The sequence below is a fragment of the Acipenser ruthenus genome, chromosome 10 (assembly GCF_902713425.1).
Source record: "Acipenser ruthenus chromosome 10, fAciRut3.2 maternal haplotype, whole genome shotgun sequence".
NCBI lineage: Eukaryota > Metazoa > Chordata > Actinopteri > Acipenseriformes > Acipenseridae > Acipenser > Acipenser ruthenus.
In genome coordinates, this window is record NC_081198.1 from 622,844 (window position 1) to 644,499 (window position 21,656).

Below are 21,656 nucleotides of genomic sequence, written 5' to 3' on the forward strand. Positions count from 1 at the left end.
GTACACTGCACACCTAATCACTTCTCATTTCTGTTTTACTGTTTGTTTTTTCTTTGATAAAAAAACATAGTTACAGTACTACACAGTCATAGGCACACCCACATCCACATTCCCACTGTACTTGTCATCATTGTCTGTGAAACGGCTGCCCTAAAAACCTTCTACAGCTTCCCTGCAAACCCAGCTCTGCCCTGCTGACTGCCACAGTCAGGCTGTTGTCACCTACATGCAAAGTGGTTCATCAGCAGATGACTCTTTATCATTACAGACGGGATAGTCTGAGGCACTGCAAAGCATTTCAATCATATCACCCCTGAATCTTCTTCGATCTCAGCCTCTTGGTAGCGCATTCCTTGAAGCCCTGGAATCAGTTTGATTGCTCTTCGTTGGACTCTCTCCTGGGCCACAAGTCCCTTTGGTTCCTTGGTGCCCAGAACTGGACACACAGCGGTCTCCCTCCTGGCTGGCCTCCCTGCGTCTGCCACCCGTCCGCTCCAGCTCATCCAGAACTCTGCTGCTCGCCTGGTGTTCTCTCTACCTCGCTTCGCCCACGCTACTCCACTACTCCGCTCGCTCCACTGGCTCCCGATCACCGCTCGCATCCAGTTCAAGACTCTTGTACTAGCCTACAGATGCCTTGATCAGACTGCACCCAGCTACCTCCAGACCCTCATCTCTCCCTACACCCCCACTCGACCTCTCCGCTCCGCCTGCACTAGAAGACTGGCTCTACCTCCGCTACGCTCCCCTGCCTCCCGAGCCCGCTCCTTCTCCACCCTTGCTCCGCAGTGGTGGAACGACCTTCCTACAGATGTCAGGACTGCCCAGTCCCTGACCACATTCCGGCGCCTCCTTAAGACTCACCTCTTCAAACAGCACCTGTAGAACTCCTCTGTTGTATCCTGGGACACTATCACCCTTCATTTAAATATGCTTTATTTTGCTCTTATCTGCCCCCTATTTTACTGCATTTAATCCTGTACCTCAGAATATTGTAATCTCCCAAGTGTTTAATCTGTAGTATTTTGTACTTAATCATATCCTGATGTAACTATCACTACTTAATCATATCCTGATGTAACTTTCACTATTATCTGCTGTATTATTGAATTGTGGTTTGTCACACTTGAGAATTATTGTATTTCTTGTTCTTATTGTATGACTTATATTGTAACACTTGAATGTATTTGTATTTGCTTGCGATTGTAAGTCGCCCTGGATAAGGGCGTCTGCTAAGAAATAAATAATAATAATAATAATAATAATTACACAACCTCATCATAACCTCCTTGGTTTTGTACTCTACACTTTTGGCTATATACCCGAGCATTCTGTTTGCTTCCCCATAGTGTCTGGTTGCTGACAGCGTGGAGTCTATTCCAGTTCTATACCCACCATTTGGTATTTGGATCCTACATTTTTGGGACCGACATATACCACTTTTCTGTCTAGGTCTGTATGCAGTCTAAATCTTTTGGGATTCCTTCACAGCAATGCCTAATCACATGTCTCTATTGAGAGAAGAGAAATAGAAACAGAATGCTTAACTAATTAGCCCAGCAAGCTCCTGCTATAGCAAGGCGTTCCCATCACCATCATCTGCTGTGTCTCAAGAGCCAGAAACAGGATTCTTAATCCTCAGCCTAGCTTTACACCTCAGAGTCTACACCAGTACTTTGAGCTTCCGGTAGAAAAGAAACGCTAGTCACAGAGCTCTGTGATGGGATTCTTGACCTGACCGAGTGGCTCTGCATGGACAGAGAAATGCTGGGAATGAAATGGGCTTGTGTGTCTGGAGATGGTTAGGAATGTAACTGGAGGCGGAGGAGCTGACAGTTATGGTACAGCTGGCTCTGTATGTAACTGACATTTTGTCAGAGATACAGTGGGGCTCAGTGTAAGCAGTTTAAATAACACAAGTCTTAGATAGCAGAGATTGTTTCAGCAAACAGATACTGGTTCAGCAAAACATTAAATATGCGTAATAAAAGCACAGGATTTTGTTGCATCTCTAGAAATGCTAGTATTGCTGGTTCAGGTCACGGTTAATAAATATTTGAGCAATATACAATAGAATTTGTTACAAAAATGAAGATTAACTGAAATAGAAGCCAGGGTTTATCAATATATATCATTATATATATATATATATATATTAGTGTGATTGTATACGAGTAGGGAGTTTCTTTGATGGATAAAGAGCATGTATGACTATTTGAAAGTTATTTGATAAAAGCCCTGTGTGAGGGGACTGTATATTCCAGATGAATGGAGTTGAACTGTAGTGTACCTAGGTGGCAAAGTAAACACACAGTCCGATTGTAAACAGAGTAATCAGAGTGGCAACATGCAGTGGAATTTAGCAGTGTACTAGTTTGAGACTTCTTGCCATAAACAAATAAACACATTGCTACAGTACACTCATCAACTCAACACAAGTTTTGTATTTTCATAATTAGGCATCCTGGATCATCAAGGTTGTACTGAAAATGCTTTCATTAGGGGCGGCAGTAAACTTGTTGGGATCATTTAGAGAATCAGGTTTTTAATTATTAATTGCATGTGCATTGCAAAAGACGAGTACTGGGAAATGTGCCTCCCTGTACACTATAGATGTGCAATACATTAATAAGGAACTTGGCTGTTCTTCGTTTGCAGGGCACGTTTTGTTGCACAATGTGTAGATTGCTGTACCAGACCAAATGTAAACAAGCCCTCCTGTATCACACTACTTGAAGGCAATGACAGTAAATTCATACAGGTCAATATTTACATCACGTGGGATCTGTGTACGTTTATTTTGCTTAGAATTTCAAATAATTTCTTTTTGGTATCTGGACATTGAGTTATTCGATACACAGAAACACAAACATGACCATCATCTGTTTGGCAACTATCAGGCCTTGATGAAAACGAAAGCTTGTGCCAGATTGTTGTGTGTGCCTCTATTGATTTCTCCACACAGCAACCAGTGGGATTGCTTCATCTGCATCAGAGATCAGAAAGCAAGCCGCTATCAGGCAGTGCCAGGGAGCCGGCAGAGAGATGGATTCGGTGGAGGTTAAAGGCCCCTGTACACAAAAGGTAAACAATTCTGTGGGAGTGGAAAGAGCTGCCCATTTTTTAGTGCATAAGAGATGGATTTCCATGTTTCAGACACCATTATGTCTGTTACTCCTAAAAAGTGTATACTCACCTTCCTTGTTGTCCTGTGTCTGTTTACAGTAGTGCTACAGTACCTTATAACAAGGGAGCCCTGCCCTGGCTCTTGTGGCTTTATTACGAGTTATCTTATTAGGCTTCTAGCGGGTTGATTTAATCAACCTATAAAACTGCCAGGTTAAACTACAGCTGGATTTTGAAGAACTGGGGAATCATCCTGTAATGCATCAACCACTTCTGTAATCCAGGGGGATTCCCTGGTGCAGTAAAATGCTCTAAATATAAGCTGTGGTTTATCCAGGCAGGACATCAGTTGTTCAAACCTGGTTTGACAAATATTCACACTGACTTAAAATGTATCACATATAAACAAATAGGCTAGCCTATATTTTACAATGAAGTAGTTGTGTGTAACACATGGGTGGTAAAAGTGAAAGTTTAGTTTGGTTTCCTCAGCCCTACAGCTATCCCAGCAAGATACTTCTTTAGAGAGTCAGTTTGACACCATGCAGACCTCCTTCCTTCTCATTTCACACTTCTGTATTTGTTGCCCTGCCTGGTCAGTGTGCTGTCTGATCTGCTGTGTGTGTTTCCGTATTTCCAAAATCCCCCCATGGAAGCAAATGTCTCATCCAAAGATATACTTGGAATGTGTTATTCAAGTTAGTTTGTTTGGTGGTACTGTAAGCACTCTTAGTAAGCAAACCAGATCAAAACTTCATCATACATTCACAGTGGAAATAACAAAAGTGCAATTATTAGCAGCTACTCGGTATTTTACAAACCACGAGTTGAAAACTAAACGCAGTAAACAGGGCACTACAGCCAATATAAACAGCTTGATCTAAAAGAAATTACAATAGAAAACATGCATTTACTTTCTTTAGCAATGGTCAAAGCTGAGGGGCTGACTGTGAACTGGGCCACAGGTATTAAGGGACCAGACCAATCTTCAATTCTATTAATCATGCTAGGCATTTCATTGCATGATTACTAGCATTGAAGATTTAGGAAGTGTGGATTATGATGTGAATGACTCAGACTAGGAGTTTCTTTAAAAAACAAGATCTGCTTTGTTAAGCATTCTATCTTAACAGAGCTATAGAATGAGGCTTCAACTTCTACTGCACAGGCCTCTGAATGGCACCAGGATCAAATCCCAACATTATGTTCAATAATTAGTTATTGAAAAAGAGCAAGACTTGACGCACGCAATTTTTCTGTATGTTGCCTAGTTTGCACACCCACTCACACCGATTGAGTCACCTGAAGACTGCCCTCAGACAGTTTGTATTTTCTTTGGTCGTAGGGTACCTATTTGATGTACAGACTGAAAATATGTGCCAGACTAGCTCCTTACTGCCAAAGAATCAGAGAGAGAGAGAGAGAGAGAGAGAGAGAGAGGAGAGAGAGAGATTATGAGTGGAATGAAAGAGAGCGGAGAACATTATGAGCGGTGAGTGGAATTTTGTCACCACTCACATTCTGTGTAATCAAGCGAGAGGGTTATCAAACTAAAGTTTGGTTCAGTTCAAGGGCATACAAAACAAGCAGACTGAAGACTATAAAATGAGCCTCTTGATAGGAGGTTGGTTCACTATAAAAGTAAGGCAACTTCCATCCACACGGAGCTACTCCGCTGCACTACAACTCGCTCGAATCACAGCATGAAGGGTCAACGATAATTTCCATGTTCTTACGTTCTTATGTTGAAGTTAAAGCAATACCGAATATCACAACATTTGCATTCCAAATGACACTCAGCCCCTGTGGATGACAATCGCTGCAGATAATGAATTCCACATTTCTCCAGGTAAATAACACAGTGGGATGAGTGGAATATGAGCACAGTTCTGTTCCCAGTGAATAACACCAAAATGGATAAGATCCAAAATGGAAAATTACCTATATGGTACAATATCCTGGGAGACAGTCAGCATGTTTTTAGGAAAGGGAGATCGTGTCTAACTAACCTGCTTGACTTTTTTGAGGATGCAACATTGACAATGGATAATTGCAAAGCAGACGACATGGTTTATTTAAATTTCCAGAAAGCTTTTCACAAAGTCCAGCATAAAAGATTAATTCTCAAACTGAACGCAGTAGGGATTCAAGGAAATGCATGCACATGGATTAGGGAGTGGTTAACATGTAGAAAACAGAAAGTACTGATTAGAGGAGAAACCTCAAAATGGAGCAAGGTAACCAGTGGTGTACCACAGGGATCAGTATTAGGTCCTCTGCTATTCCTAATCTACATTTATGATTTAGATTTTGGTATAGTAAGCAAACTCGTTAAATTTGCAGACGACACAAAAACAGGAGGAGTGGCAAACACTGTTGCAGCAGCAAAGGTCATTCCAAATGATCTAGACAGCATTCAGAATTGGGCAGACACATGGCAAATGAAATTTAATAGAGAAAAGTGTAAAGTATTGCATGCAGGCAATAAAAATGTGCATTATAAATATCATATGGGAGATACTGAAATTGAAGAAGGGAACTATGAAAAAGACCTAGGAGTTTATGTTGACTCAGAAATGTCTTCATCTAGACAATATGGGGAAGCTATAAAAAAGGCCAACAAGATGCTCGGATATATTGTGAGAAGTGTTGAATTTAAATCAAGGGAAGTAATGTTAAAACTTTACAATGCATTAGTAAGACCTCACCTAGAATATTGTGTTCAGTTCTGGTCACCTCATTACAAAAAGGATATTGCTGCTCTAGAAAGAGTTCAAAGAAGAGCAACCAGAATTATCCCGGGTTTAAAAGGCATGTCGTATGCAGACAGGCTAAAAGAATTGAATCTATTCAGTCTTGAACAAAGAAGACTACGCAGCGATCTGATTCAAACATTCAAAATCCTAAAAGGTATAGACAATGTCGACCCAGGGGACTTCTTTGACCTGAAAAAAGAAACAAGGACCAGGGGTCACAAATGGAGATTAGATAAAGGGGCATTCAGAACAGAAAATAGGAGGCACTTTTTTACACAGAGAATTGTGAGGGTCTGGAACCAACTCCCCAGTAATGTTGTTGAAGCTGACACCCTGGGATCCTTCAAGAAACTGCTTGATGAGATTCTGGGATCAATAAGCTACTAACAACCAAACGAGCAAAATGGGCTGAATGGCCTCCTCTCGTTTGTAAACTTTATTATGTTCTTATGTTCTTATGTGAAACTGAGACATGTAGAAACTATTTTAATCTACTATAAAAGGCATGAATTATTTTGGTATAAAGTCTGAATTTTCACATGCTTGAGTGGGTGAAAAAAAACCCCAAAAAACAGTGAGTAGCATTAACGTTTTTCTTTTTGTGTTTTTTTTTTTTTTTTTTTTAATAAACAATTGGTAAAAATTGAAAGTAAAGGGCTTGACAGTGCAGCACAGATGTGGGTTCAAGCAGTCCCTCCAACTGCCTGCTGTGACTATTTAAACAAAATACTTAACACACAGCAGCGACTTAGACTTGCTTCACTGGTGTCAGTCACAGACTTCTCAAAAGAGAAACACAGATCTCTGCAGTAGATAGATATACACACACCATGTAAAAAAAAAATGTCTTTAGGCTTCAGTCACAATAACATACATGTTTTGTAATAGTGACTAATTATAAAAGTAAATTTGTTTTAACCCCGTTTCCTTCTCTAGATGTATTCAAGTTAAATATTATGTTTGTTTTCTTAGATTGTGTGGTACATTTACTATTACCACTCATTTTCAGAGCAGTCCACTTAAATTAGACCACTGAGAATAAGCCCAAAAGACACAATGAAATATTGTATTTTTCCTCCCCCCACTGAAACACATACAGGGATTCTGGCACTGTTCCATCTCTGAGGCAGAGCTGTCTAATCTTTGTAAACAATCTGATAACCGAGTAGATCTCCTTGCCTCAGAGAAGTACTGCAACACATCACAGCACAGCAGTCCCTCGACTCTGCTATAATTATAGGCTTGTTCTTTATTAATATTCCCACACACACAGGTTGCTACTTGCTTCTGGCCTGCATTCCAGTCTCTGCAAATGAGCAGGATGTTGTGTAATGTTACTCACAAACCCAGAATGAAAGGGGAGAAGAACTGGAAAGTATCACACCCTTAACCACAAACGACTCAGCATTACTGTATGCGGCACAGAGAAACCACAGAGCTCATCAGCTCAGCCCCACACACTCTAAACAGAGGTGCAAACCGCAACTCTTTACAGGGGCCTCTTTTGGGTTAATATAATGTAGTGCAAAGGGCCTTCCCCCTTCTTTGAAATGGAAGGTTAGCAGCTCTGTCTCTCAGCAGTCTACTGTACAGTAATGCATCTGGCTGAATTCATATATTATATAAACTTCAGATCAGGGACAGCAACAAATCCCCCCTGGAACACCATCAGTCTGCTGCAGTTTTGGCTCAGATCAGGGTTCACTAACTAAACGGCGGCTGTGGATAAAGAAACCCACCTCCGTCTGCAGCATCCATTGTTATTGAGTGACGTCGCTGTGATAGAAGCAGTCCTGTAGACAAACAGCGCCCATGTTAAGCAGTAAGCGCAATAACACACAGACGTCACTACGGACTCCTTTATGATCCAAGCTGGTAATCCTAGCATCAAGCTGCTCATCAACAGCCTTCACCTGCCAAGTTTCACTCATGGAGAAGCAACAGAATGCAAAGCCAACAGATTACAAGTACAAGCTGCTTCATAGGATCTGATAGGCATTGTTCTTTTCTACTCCTGTGAGACACACATCAGAAACCTTTTTACAATTACAAAAGTCGACTGTTTCACTGATTAAATAGAAATATTTGGCTGGCATATAAAGTGGATGTATTTTATCAAACAAAACAAAATAAAAAACGACTGGTTTCTCTGACACTGTTTTGTATGCAAGAGGGCAACTGTTCTGCACACGCAGGTACAAGAGAAGTATTATGTTTACAATACAGAGTGTAATGTAACAATATTACTGTGTGAGGCTCTAGCAGCATACACACCCCATGACTACTAGTACAGTTACAATGCCCTGGAGAACCACTGTATTCACACGAATAAAGAAATGACTGGACAGCCTTACAATAGAGCAAGTGGAATCAGTCCCTGAATCTCGTCTGAGGTTTAATGGATGAAAACATTTTATGTGGGCAGACAAACATACTGTAGTAGCAAACTCACTTAACTGAATCAGAGAACAGTGGGTGGGTGAAGAGGGATGTGTGAATGTAGCTACCTTCTAACCCAGCGCTTCCCAGCCCTGGTCCTGGGGACCACATGTGTCTGCTGGCTTTCATTCCAGCTGAGCTCTCAATTACTTAACTAGACCCTTCATTGAACTCAATGTGCTTAATTAGACCTTTTTAATTGTTCTCAGCTCCTAAACAGTTGCACAATTCAAGTTACTTAAAATATGTTACAACTAACCTGAAATCTGCAACTGTTTAAGAGCTGAAAACAAGTAAAAAGGTCTAATTAAGAAAATGATCAGTTCAATTAAGAGTTTAATTAAGTAATTGAGCTCAGTTGGAATGAAAACCAGCAGACACAGGGGTCCCCAGGACCAGGGTTGGGAAGCCCTGTTCTAACCCCATTCCCCTTACTTGCTTTCTGATGTGAAACTCAAAATAGCTACAAGGATGTTGACAAACATAATTTGAGTATACAAACAAAGTATAAAGCTGTGCAATGCTCATTGTTTCACATAGTTCCACTGCCATGTAGATGGACAGCCAATGGATTGGGGGGAAAACAATCAAACGCTGTATTTTTTTAATTAATTAACTTTTAAACTCTGTACCTGGCAGATCCTTACACAGCTGGTAAACTTGGCTATGCCCAATGATTCATCAGCTGCAACAGAAAATCAATGGCTGCTTAAGATAATGCAGCACCCACTTTGAAGCTCAAAAGTAAACAAGCATCCAAAGGTTGTTTATCTGGTATATCTCCCAACAGGTCAGCTCACAGAGGCAATCCATTTCAGAGCACTCCTACTTTGGACTTGTTTAAAGATGCAGTACCCCGGATGGGTTTTTTCTAAACTGTACTTATTTAAGCAATGCAGTACCTTGTTTACAGAGTCCTTTCCTAAAACATTATTAGAATAACAAATCAGCAGCTCCAGAGGACGTTCAGAACACCCCGCTGCTGCAGATAATAGGATCATGTCTGTAATATTTGAGTGAAAACGCACATGAATACCTGCGCACAGCTTTAACTGGTTCATGCAGCACTTGGCTAAAAAACAACATGCAGAGAAATCTTGTTATTCTCAATTCACACTCTCCCTAACATTTAAAAGCAGAATGTTGGTAGGAGGGAAGTAATGTAAATAGAAAGTATTCACAATCCGCAGTGCTGTAGTTAAGCTATTAAGATGAAGGACGGATTACAAGAACAGGTATATCTCATTAAAACTGTGTGCCAATATCAGATGGCCAGCAAAGCAAAGCTGTGATCAATGCAAGAGATTAGAACTACAATAGTTAAGTCTGTAAAATATTAACAAAGCTGGCTTTTTCACTGGCAAATCTGCACTTCAAAGACCAACAACTTTAACTAAAGCAATGAGAAAGGTCTGATATGCATTTATCAGTTGATATGCCACATTTGTCAACAGACCATTCTACCTTGTACCCACTATGCTCTGTGTACTGCCTCTCAACCCTTCACAGATCAGAGCCACAGCAAGCCAACACTGTCCAGCTAAAAAGAACTGTCAAAGGGGGTTCTCCGTTCAGGCTACAACAAGAGCACAGGTATGGGCGAGGATGGAGTCTGTCTTTACTTTCATATTTATCTACATTTTTTGATCATCAAAATGACAAAATGTCAGTAGATCACAACCATGTAAACAGAAACAGAAAAAAATAAATCAATGAACCATTTCATTTTTGGTTAATACATTTGTGTGTCCACCCAAAAGAATCTCTTTGCAGCTGTTATTTTTAGAACGTGACACCACCATCTGAAATCACACTGTGGACTTTCACAGGTAGAGAATTCACAAACACATTCTAATGGCTGGAAAAGGAGTTGAGGATGTCTAAATCCATCCCCCTCTTCTGGATATTTACCCAATCACATCATACTCTGTATTCACAGCTGCCAAGAGTGGGGATGCCAATAGCCCTGCAGCTGCCTCTATACCCAGGTCTGCACTGCGGGGTAGAAATCTATTGAGTCTCTGCTCTGTCGGTGGAACAGTGAACTACACAGTGTATATCAGACATTATTCACAGCTGCAGACTTCTGAGAAATTAGAAATGCATGTGCACAATGCTTTTAGTTTTTAATGCAATTTATTCAAACTTCACTTATAAAGCTCAATTTAACAATCAACATCTACCTCAGAAACAAATCATGATTCTAACCAACCATGTCGATCACTCTCTAAAAAGAAGGGATACAAACATTAATTACATACTGCACATGTGCTCAATTGAAACCACTTTATTACATATTATTTTATCATCATCTCCACCATGCATTATCCACTTGTACGCACCACTTCCCATTCCTGCTATAGCAAACTGAGGAGCTCCGCTTCCAATCAGGAGCTCTGCTGCTCTTCAGCTACTGTATGGAGCCAACAACAACCTAAACATACTTCCAAAAATGCTTTAGGAAACAACCCTGCCATTCCCAGTTACAGTATGAGCTCAACCCTGCCATTCCCAGCACTGTTACAGTATGAGCTCAACGCTGCCATTCCCAGCACTGTTACAGTATGAGCTCAACCCTGCCATTCCCAGCACTGTTACAGTATGAGCTCAACCCTGCCATTCCCAGCACTGTTACAGTATGAGCTCAACGCTGCCATTCCCAGCACTGTTACAGTATGAGCTCAACGCTGCCATTCCCAGCACTGTTACAGTATGAGCTCAACGCTGCCATTCTCAGCACTGTTACAGTATGAGCTCAACGCTGCCATTCCCAGCACTGTTACAGTATGAGCTCAACGCTGCCATTCCCAGCACTGTTACAGTATGAGCTCAACCCTGCCATTCCCAGCACTGTTACAGTATGAGCTCAACCCTGCCATTCCCAGCACTGTTACAGTATGAGCTCAACCCTGCCATTCCCAGCACTGTTACAGTATGAGCTCAACCCTGCCATTCCCAGCACTGTTACAGTATGAGCTCAACCCTGCCATTCCCAGCACTGTTACAGTATGAGCTCAACGCTGCCATTCCCAGCACTGTTACAGTATGAGCTCAACCCTGCCATTCACAGCACTGTTACAGTATGAGCTCAACCCTGCCACTCCCAGCACTGTTACAGTATGAGCTCAACCCTGCCATTCCCAGCACTGTTACAGTATGAGCTCAACCCTGCCATTCACAGCACTGTTACAGTATCAGAGCAATGCTGCCATTCACAGCACTGTTACAGTATCAGAGCAATGCTGCCATTCACAGCACTGTTACAGTATGAGCTCAACCCTGCCACTCCCAGCACTGTTACAGTATGAGCTCAACCCTGCCATTCCCAGCACTGTTACAGTATGAGCTCAACCCTGCCATTCACAGCACTGTTACAGTATCAGAGCAATGCTGCCATTCACAGCACTGTTACAGTATCAGAGCAATGCTGCCATTCACAGCACTGTTACAGTATGAGCTCAACCCTGCCACTCCCAGCACTGTTACAGTATGAGCTCAACCCTGCCATTCCCAGCACTGTTACAGTATGAGCTCAACCCTGCCATTCACAGCACTGTTACAGTATCAGAGCAATGCTGCCATTCACAGCACTGTTACAGTATCAGAGCAATGCTGCCATTCACAGCACTGTTACAGTATGAGCTCAGGGTCTGAGGTCCAACATCATGCCACTTGAGGGAATATCTGAAGTACCAGATTACAATAGATAGTTTGTAAATGGGTGTCCTGTCCAATTGACTTATATAGTGTCCAACTACATTTTGCGAAGGTATGCAAATGGATTAAGGAGTGCTATTTGAAAACGTGTAAATAAATAAATGCATGCACACAAGCCTGACCGTGAACTTAAACTAATTACCTTAGTGTATAATTGAACTGGGTTGTGGGTCACTGTAGCTCAAAATAGGAAATACAAATCTCTCAACGCGGAGCGCACTATACGGTGTTATCAGTAAATAACAAACAATGAAAAAACAAACAATTTAACTTACAATACAAGCAAACAAACCGTTCGCTAGTATTATATGTGCCGCTACAGCCAGGCCATCCATACCCTCCTGTCTTTTTAAAAAGTGACCGTGGCTTCCCACCTAAATCGGACAGAAGCAAACGCTCCAAAAATAACACCTAGACTCGCAAACCGATTGTAACGAATCTGCTTGATTTACATAAATACAATAGCCAGTGACTGAACATTAATGTGACACATTACTTACAATTAAAATCCTGTTGCGTAACATTTTTATTAAGACATTAACACATTTCATTTTGCCGAACCCAGCCTTGCTTAATTCAACCGGATGCTGTGTGTTTTTTTTTTGTATTTAAATTACACAAGGGGAATGGGGTGGTTACCCGATTCTGTTTACGTTTTAGCAAGTATTGCCGTTTTACATATTTTAAACAGTACCGACCGCAGCAAAATAGCTCTAATCCCCACCCTCCTTCTCGAGACACTCCCCGGATCTGGGCGGGACTCAGCGACTCCAAACCGGGGCACATCCAGCCCGAGTACCGAGGCCAGGTGGGGATTGGACACACGCATTGAAATAAAAATGACAAAGCAAATAAACGATAACAACACATGGTGACAGAAGTAATGTAACGACCCCACAGGCGCTAATTACTTAGCCTGCTACACCCCAGAGAAGAAACCACCAAGTACAAACACAAATAAAACCACCGCTTACTGAACCTATCTATGAGAAACACACACACACACACATCTCCCGATTATAAGCATCAGTCAGTAAGCCTATCTCTCCAGCAACACAGCAGCAAGCCTGAGGTAAAAAAAAAATAAAAAAACACAACAAAACACTGACCTGTTCAAACTGGTGATACGCGTAGCTGTTCTGTCTGCTCACTTGTTTCAACCAATGGATGTTGTTAGTGTTATTATTGTTATAATTATTCTCTCATTAACGGTACGGTTATTTAAATCCACTGTCAGCTTGCGCGTCCCGAGTCCGCCGTTTCCCCTCAACTCAGTCCGGGGAGAGAGGGAGGAGCTGCTCGACGCCGAAATACCGCCCGCCCTGGAGCGCGAGCAGGAGAGCGAGCGAGAGCGAGCGAGAGCGGGAGCGCGCGCAGCTCCCTGCCCCTGCCCCTGCGCGTGACGCGGCGTGCACCTCCTGCACGGTCTAAATCTCATGCACAACAGCAGCCCACCTTTTAAAAATACAAAAAACGGGACACCTGCCATTTCTTATGCTGGGGTATATTTACACACACACATATATATATATATATATATATATATATATATATATATATATATATATATATATATATATATTTTTTTTTTTTTTACTGTTTCCGGGGAGGAGGAGTAATGATTAGTGGCAGTGGTTGTGAGAGTGAAATGATTAGAAATGGAACCAGCATAAAATATCTGTGAGCTAGTTGATCCCTTCAAGGCTGTATTTCACATAGGTTTATTTGTAGCTTGTATTGTTGTTGTGGACTGTTTGGCTGTCACTGTAGTTGCTGTTCTGTCTCGATGGCAGCGCGCTGTGTTTATTCATTTTTAAAAAGGGAACTCGGGAAAGAACAGAAATGCAGCACTCTGACTGAAACACGTTACAGCATGGTGATGCAGAGTCGTTGTCGGCATGAGGTGAGATGTCGGTGTGGTTCAGTTGTGCGTACCATGTGAAAGGTTTCTGGGGGCGCGCCTGAATACATACATGCATTTACATTTCGGGACTCTCCCGCCCAATTAGGGACGGGTGGTCACCCTACAACAGCAGGGTCAAATTAGTATGAGCGCTTTCACTAGGATTTGTTACACTTTGCGATGCTTTTTACTGCGGGTCATTTTTATAAGGGAACTTTCATCCATAGAGTTGTCTTTAGAAACATCTGCGTACATGTGTAGGTACTGTACTGTTCTGTACAATATACACAACGAAGACCAAAATATCTTCAACAGTAAACGAGGGAAGCAGGGTTATCGTGTATTCCTCTAATAATAGGGAAGAAAATGTAAAATTGTTTAGCAATCCTTTAAAATGCTCTTTTAGTATTGGTAAAGGGGTGCTGGCAGGCTAGTGAGTCTCCATGCTCCTGTTTTATAGCCTCTGGCTCCACATTGTGGCCAATCTAGGGTATTGTACGTTAAATACCGTGTTTGGTGTGTTACTTTATTTTTTTTATTTTTTTTTTACAGTAGTTTGTGTATTCAGCAACCTATGGGTATAGTCACTTAGCAAGGTGTTGAATGCAGTGTGCACATGGCTCTGTGTTGTACTTAGCAAGGTGTTGAATGCAGTGTGCACATGGCTCTGTGTTGTACTTAGCAAGGTGTTGAATGCAGTGTGCACATGGCTCTGTGTTATCGTTAGCAAGGTGTTGAATGCAGTGTGCACATGGCTCTGTGTTGTACTTAGCAAGGTGTTGAATGCAGTGTGCACATGGCTCTGTGTTGTACTTAGCAAGGTGTTGAATGCAGTGTGCACATGGCTCTGTGTTATCGTTAGCCAGGTGTTGAATGCAGTGTGCACATGGCTCTGTGTTGTACTTAGCAAGGTGTTGAATGCAGTGTGCACATGGCTCTGTGTTATCGTTAGCAAGGTGTTGAATGCAGTGTGCACATGGCTCTGTTGTACTTAGCAAGGTGTTGAATGCAGTGTGCACATGGCTCTGTGTTGTACTTAGCAAGGTGTTGAATGCAGTGTGCACATGGCTCTGTGTTGTACTTAGCAAGGTGTTGAATGCAGTGTGCACATGGCTCTGTGTTGTACTTAGCAAGGTGTTGAATGCAGTGTGCACATGGCTCTGTGTTGTACTTAGCAAGGTGTTGAATGCAGTGTGCACATGGCTCTGTGTTGTACTTAGCCAGGTGTTGAATGCAGTGTGCACATGGCTCTGTGTTGTACTTAGCAAGGTGTTGAATGCAGTGTGCACATGGCTCTGTGTTATCGTTAGCAAGGTGTTGAATGCAGTGTGCACATGGCTCTGTGTTGTACTTAGCAAGGTGTTGAATGCAGTGTGCACATGGCTCTGTGTTGTACTTAGCCAGGTGTTGAATGCAGTGTGCACATGGCTCTGTGTTGTACTTAGCAAGGTGTTGAATGCAGTGTGCACATGGCTCTGTGTTATCGTTAGCAGGGTGTTGAATGCAGTGTGCACATGGCTCTGTGTTGTACTTAGCAAGGTGTTGAATGCAGTGTGCACATGGCTCTGTGTTGTACTTAGCAAGGTGTTGAATGCAGTGTGCACATGGCTCTGTGTTATCGTTAGCAAGGTGTTGAATGCAGTGTGCACATGGCTCTGTGCCTTTGGCCGTCCCACCTCTTGGCTTCATCTAAACCATCTGGACTCAAATGGAAAGAAAATGTCAAGGCACTGTCCAGACATTCTTGGAAGGATCCCGTCACACATGTACACACGTTCTTGGTTTTCCCAGCAAAGCATTTTGGAGTTGTGTTCTCAAAGGGGGGATGTTTTGCTTGTCTGAACAATGCTTTTTGCAAACATATCAAAAGTAAGCCTCTTGCTGTTCTACATTCCAGTGGGTTGGCTTTCATTTTGTGTGTCATGAATTGGGCATCTAATGCAGCATATAAAGTATTTCTGTTCATACTGCTGCTGAGACGTGTGATGGGATGACTCGGGGTACCAGCAGTAGATATAAAGAGGTGTCACTCGCTATGACATCACACGGAAGATTACAACGTTACAAACACACAGCTGTGTTTAACTGCTTTATTTCACTTTCACAAAAATGGTGCAGTACATCCTAAACTCTGCCAATGAATTCAAGCATGTAGAGGAGCACAGAAGAGTGGAGGACACAGGGCACACCCTGGAATCTGGTTAACTGGAGCCAGCTGTTTTTAATTAATCTTTATTTCTACAAAGATACAAAACACTAGTTACACCTGCAGGGCTTCCCCACCCCCTGTGAGTTACAATCACTCTGATCACACACATAGACAACTCTGGGCTGGACGGCCTGCTGTTGGAAAGCCCCTCTCTCATACAGGCCAGTGCAGCTGGCACCCCTGGCAGTTTGAGGGGTGAATGTGCTGGAGCGGACTGTGTGGTGGCTCTGCTGTCAGTCCCCTGGGGTGAGATTGGGGTGCGGGACGCCCCCTCTACACCCTGAAAGCCAGCTGCACCTCCTGCTGCTGCCCGTGGAGCTCCCTGGCGCGGTTCTTGAGCGCCTCGGCCTTGGCGTCATCCCGCGGTGCCCCCTTGCCCAGCTTGAACATGCGGCTGGCGTTGGCGCAGCCCCACACGTGGCTCAGGTCGCAGGCCTGCAGCGCGTACTGTAGCGCCAGCCCCATGTCCCTGCCCAGCCCCGGTGCTCCCTGGATAAACCGAGCGCTCAGGTTGAAGCAGCTGGCCGCGAAGCCGCCCTCACACGCCCGCGTGTAGTAATCCCGCGCCGCCACGGAATCCACCTTGCCCCCCAGCGCCTGCCTGTCGTGTGCCAGCATCCCCACGTTGTGGCACGCATCCAGACTTCTTCCCGCCCTTCTCACAGGACTTGAGGAAGCAGGAGTACGCCGTCTTCAGGCACTGAGGCAGCCCTCCTGCAGAGCTGAGGCAGTGTGCTGTGGTAGGCTGCAGTTAGCAGAGCTGAGGCAGTGTGCTGTGGTAGGCTGCAGTTTGCAGAGCTGAGGCAGTGTGCTGTGGTAGGTTGCAGTTTGCAGAGCTGAGGCAGTGTGCTGTGGTAGGCTGCAGTTTGCAGAGCTGAGGCAGTGTGCTGTGGTAGGCTGCAGTTAGCAGAGCTGAGGCAGTGTGCTGTGGTAGGCTGCAGTTTGCAGAGCTGAGGCAGTGTGCTGTGGTAGGTTGCAGTTTGCAGAGCTGAGGCAGTGTGCTGTGGTAGGCTGCAGTTTGCAGAGCTGAGGCAGTGTGCTGTGGTAGGCTGCAGTTTGCAGAGCTGAGGCAGTGTGCTGTGGTAGGTTGCAGTTTGCAGAGCTGAGGCAGTGTGCTGTGGTAGGCTGCAGTTTGCAGAGCTGAGGCAGTGTGCTGTGGTAGGCTGCAGTTAGCAGAGCTGAGGCAGTGTGCTGTGGTAGGCTGCAGTTTGCAGAGCTGAGGCAGTGTGCTGTGGTAGGTTGCAGTTTGCAGAGCTGAGGCAGTGTGCTGTGGTAGGCTGCAGTTTGCAGAGCTGAGGCAGTGTGCTGTGGTAGGCTGCAGTTTGCAGAGCTGAGGCAGTGTGCTGTGGTAGGTTGCAGTTTGCAGAGCTGAGGCAGTGTGCTGCGGTAGGCTGCAGTTAGCAGAGCTGAGGCAGTGTGCTGTGGTAGGTTGCAGTTTGCAGAGCTGAGGCAGTGTGATGTGGTAGGTTGCAGTTTGCAGAGCTGAGGCAGTGTGCTGTGGTAGGTTGCAGTTTGCAGAGCTGAGGCAGTGTGCTGTGGTAGGCTGCAGTTTGCAGAGCTGAGGCAGTGTGCTGCGGTAGGCTGCAGTTTGCAGAGCTGAGGCAGTGTGCTGTGGTAGGCTGCAGTTTGCAGAGCTGAGGCAGTGTGCTGTGGTAGGCTGCAGTTAGCAGAGCTGAGGCAGTGTGCTGTGGGTGCTGCTTGTCGCTTGGCTCGCACCCTTGCCCGTGGTATAATAGGCTCCCAGTTTGTAGCAGCTCTCCGGGTGCTCATTCTGCTCACAGTTCATCTTCAGCACCTGCGCCGTCGCCTCGTAGTTCTTCTTCACGCCCTCCAGATAGTCGGCCAGCCGCTGGCAGCCTGTGAAGAGTCACACCCGATCACTCAGGAACGGCTGAGCAACAAGACAGACAGGTCCTGCCAGAAAGGGGCTCATGCTATTCAGGATTACTGAGATTCAAACACAGTCCAAATTAAAGTGCTCCCGTCTCAATACACACCTGACTTGGATATTTTCTGGACATCTGTTTTTTAACATTAATATAATAATTCATCTTCTGGATCCTTCTCCTTGTGGCACTGGAAGCTGTACTCGATCCCGAGATTATCCAAGTACTGCTTCACCTCTGCCTCGTTTTGGAAATCGATCAGTCCTGCCATGACTTCGGTACCTTCCTATTATCGATTACTATGAAACAACGCAAAACCGAGATATCTTTCTCTTCTGATACGGACAGATCAGAGGGCAGCCCTGCACCTCGCACACTGAGGAGGATGCGAATCTAAATGACTACAGAAGCACAGCGCGCTCTGTCTGCGTGGCAGCCCACTCGTGTGCAGGTAAACGATGACCTTGCCGGTCTCGTCCGCGACTGATAACCCACGTGTTGAATCTTTCCAAGGGCACTGCAGACTCGGGGAGGTTTTCGGGTTTGTACCAATTGGAGCGCTGACACTGACAGCCAGTAAGACGTCCGTGTGCTGTTTAAATCAATGAGAGGGACGCCAGCTACAAAGCACACTCAGCAGTCGCTGCAATGGTAACCTTAAACAACAGAATGCAACCCGACCTAATCTGCCCTCCACACACACGTATCACGTACATCCGACGAGGCTTCCGCCGATACAGGAACGCATGTAGTTCTGAACACCACGTGGTGTTGACGCCAGTCCGTATTTACAAGCCTAATCAAATGAGCAGAGGCAGCAGCAGCAGCAGCAGGAGCCATCTGTAGATTGAAGCAAACCCGCGGATCACCGTACGGGGTCATCAAACACCCACTAACCAAGGGTTCACTATAAAGAGTGGAGACATGCTGGGGACCCCTCCGATACAGCAGTGCGGTGTCTGGCTGCTGTGTGTTAGTAATAAGGGGTTTGGCGTGAGTGGGAACTGCAACGGGCAGTCCAGTCCAGTTCAGTTCAGTCCAGTCCAGTCCCTCAAAAACCACAGCATGCAAACCTGACCTTAGCAAACAAACACAGCACACCAAGCACGCGGGTCAGGGATGATTATATTAACCAAACTGTGGCAATTTAAAAAAGTGCAATTATTCTGCTTGCCATCAAGAATAAAGCAGAAATAAATTATATGAATAAAATGTTAGGTTTAGAATCACACAGTTTAAGCGGGTTATCCTGCACCTGAGGTCACTTGCACATGCACAGCAACGCCACAAGGGGTCACTGCAGGACAGGGGTGTCAAAACTCTGCTTTATTGGCAGTAGCTGTGTTTTTTTTTTTTTTTGTTAAAAAAAACGTTAACGTTATCATATGTTGAAACTAAAATGTGTTGCTCGAAGCAGTAAAAAAAAAAAAGTCGCGTTTTTTTAGAATTAGGTTTGGAGGCTGTAACAGGGCAGCCAGGCAGCAGTATACACACGCTGGTCTCCAAGCTCACATTCGATAGCTGAATTCAGGCCCTTCTCTCATTTCTGTTCTGACATTTATGGCTATTATTCCAGGTTGTAAGAAAACCAGTAGAGGTTAAGAGAAGAAAAGAGAAAACAAAGAGAAAAAGATCAATAGTGACGCTGAACGCAGGTCCTGACTTTGCAAAGTGACTGCGATGTTACACAGTATCATTCTACACTCAGGAATCTCACATCTCTCTCAGGTGAAAGCAAGCTTGCATGCACCGCATTCATCATTAAAAAAAAAAAAAAAGAGGTTTCAATAGTTAGGTCAACAGTTCATATTAAGAGACGGTTAAAATTAGAATTTGAAAAGATCTCATTTCATTTACTTTTTATAATGGGCACCATTATGGGTGATTGAAGTGTTGTCAGCCCCCCCCCCCCCCCCCCCCCCTGATACTACCTAATTCTTCACACCATTCTGAATCCACATTACATTTCAATAATTAAATCGTGTGTGATCGGTGTATTTTTGACAGTAAGCAGCCTTCACTGGCTCACACTTTCATAGTGGATTTGTAAGACAGCAACTGTGTATTAAAAAGAACAGTCATTCATTCCCACCAATCAACTGCCTCCTGCTAATTGACTATACAAAGAATGGATTTACACAGGCAGATGGCATGCCCTTCCAACCAGTCAAGCAGACACGCATTTAAGCTGTCTGCTTACTTGACTTCTTCCAGTTTTAAACTCTGAATTTAGTGTTTGAAGTTATTGATCAATCAATCACTCAAGGCATTGCAAGACCAGCTCAGCTCAGCACAGTCCTAAATGAATTATATTCCCAAGCAAGTGTGAAATACATGCATGCATACATACATACATGCACACAGTACATACATACATGCATGCATGCATACATACATACGTAATACACTCTTGATAACTTGTGTGCAAAATAATTTTGCCAAGTGGTTCTGTAGAGACATGTATGTAAAAATCTAAGCTTGCTAATTGCTACAGGTACCAGCTTACACAGAGATGGCCTGGCAGCTCCTTTACATTATATAACCCTAACCAAGTTTCCTAACCAAATAAAGCCAAAGCGGTCACGCGGATATATCTTAAGCACAGTGGCACGTGTCCTCTGGTAAGGCACCAGTGGAGGAATAATAACGCAAGGGTTCCTCTTGCAGATATATGCTGAGCAGACTGGCTCCCTCCACAGTGACGGCACCCGATACTGATGCCCTCCCACTTCGAGCTGCGGAAGGACTGGGTGAAATGTGGAACAGCAACACTAAACTCACATCGGTAAGGCATTAATTATCTTAGAAAGTATTAAGGGTTAACAAGCTCGTCCATTCAAGCTCGTCCATTCACTCATTAAATTGTACATTACAGTCGTAAAGGAACAGTGTTTCAAAATGTACAGAACCTGGAATTCTTCCAACACTATTATGGTGATGGGAAAGAGCCATCAACAAAACATCTAATGATAAGCATAAGGTCCAACCACGAAAGGGTTATTTGAGTTTATACACTGTTAGATTGAACTGTCTATCCAAGATTCACGTTTAATATAGGGCAGCAGTGTGGAGTAGTGGTCAGGGCTCTGGACTCTTGACCGGAGGGTCGTGGGTTCAATCCCAGGTGGGGGACACTGCTGCTGTACCCTTGAACAAGGTACTTTACCTAGATTATTATTATTATTTGTTTATTTAGCAGACTTAGAGACTAGGGTGTGTGAACTATGCATCAGCTGCAGAGTCACTTACAACTACGTCTCACCTGGAAGACGGAGCACAAGGAGGTTAAGTGACTTGCTCAGGGTCACACAATGAGTCAGTGGCTGAGGTGGGATTTGAACCGGGGACCGCTTGGTTACAAGCCCTTTTCTTTAACCACTGGACCACACTGCCTCCTTGCTCCAGTAAAAAAAAAAACCAAATAATGTGAAAAAAATAAAAATAAAAAAGTGATGTAATTGTATGTAAAAATAATGTGATATCTTGTAACAACTGTAAGTCGCCCTGGATAAGGGCGTCTGCTAAGAAATGAATAATAACATGGACAAATGCATGGCCATGACGTCATCAATCTGCTAACGACAGCAATAATTGTTTAATCCAGCCCCGTGTTTGTTTGG

At 43.8% G+C, this 21,656-nt stretch overlaps 1 protein-coding gene and 1 pseudogene across 2 annotated transcripts in view; both read right to left on the bottom strand.

Moving 5' to 3' along the window:
- LOC117402461 (ras-specific guanine nucleotide-releasing factor RalGPS2) overlaps positions 1-13,457 on the bottom strand; it is a 69,066-nt gene extending 55,609 nt beyond the window's left edge. For both annotated transcript variants that reach the window (XM_034003617.3, XM_034003608.3), the window contains exon 1: positions 13,148-13,457. The gene's annotated coding sequence lies outside the window, so the exon portion shown is untranslated. The remainder of the gene's footprint in view (positions 1-13,147) is intronic.
- Positions 13,458-15,746: 2,289 nt separating this feature from the next.
- Positions 15,747-18,880, bottom strand: LOC117411351 (cytochrome c oxidase assembly factor 7-like; annotated as a pseudogene).
- Between the last annotated feature and the right edge of the window lie 2,776 nt (positions 18,881-21,656).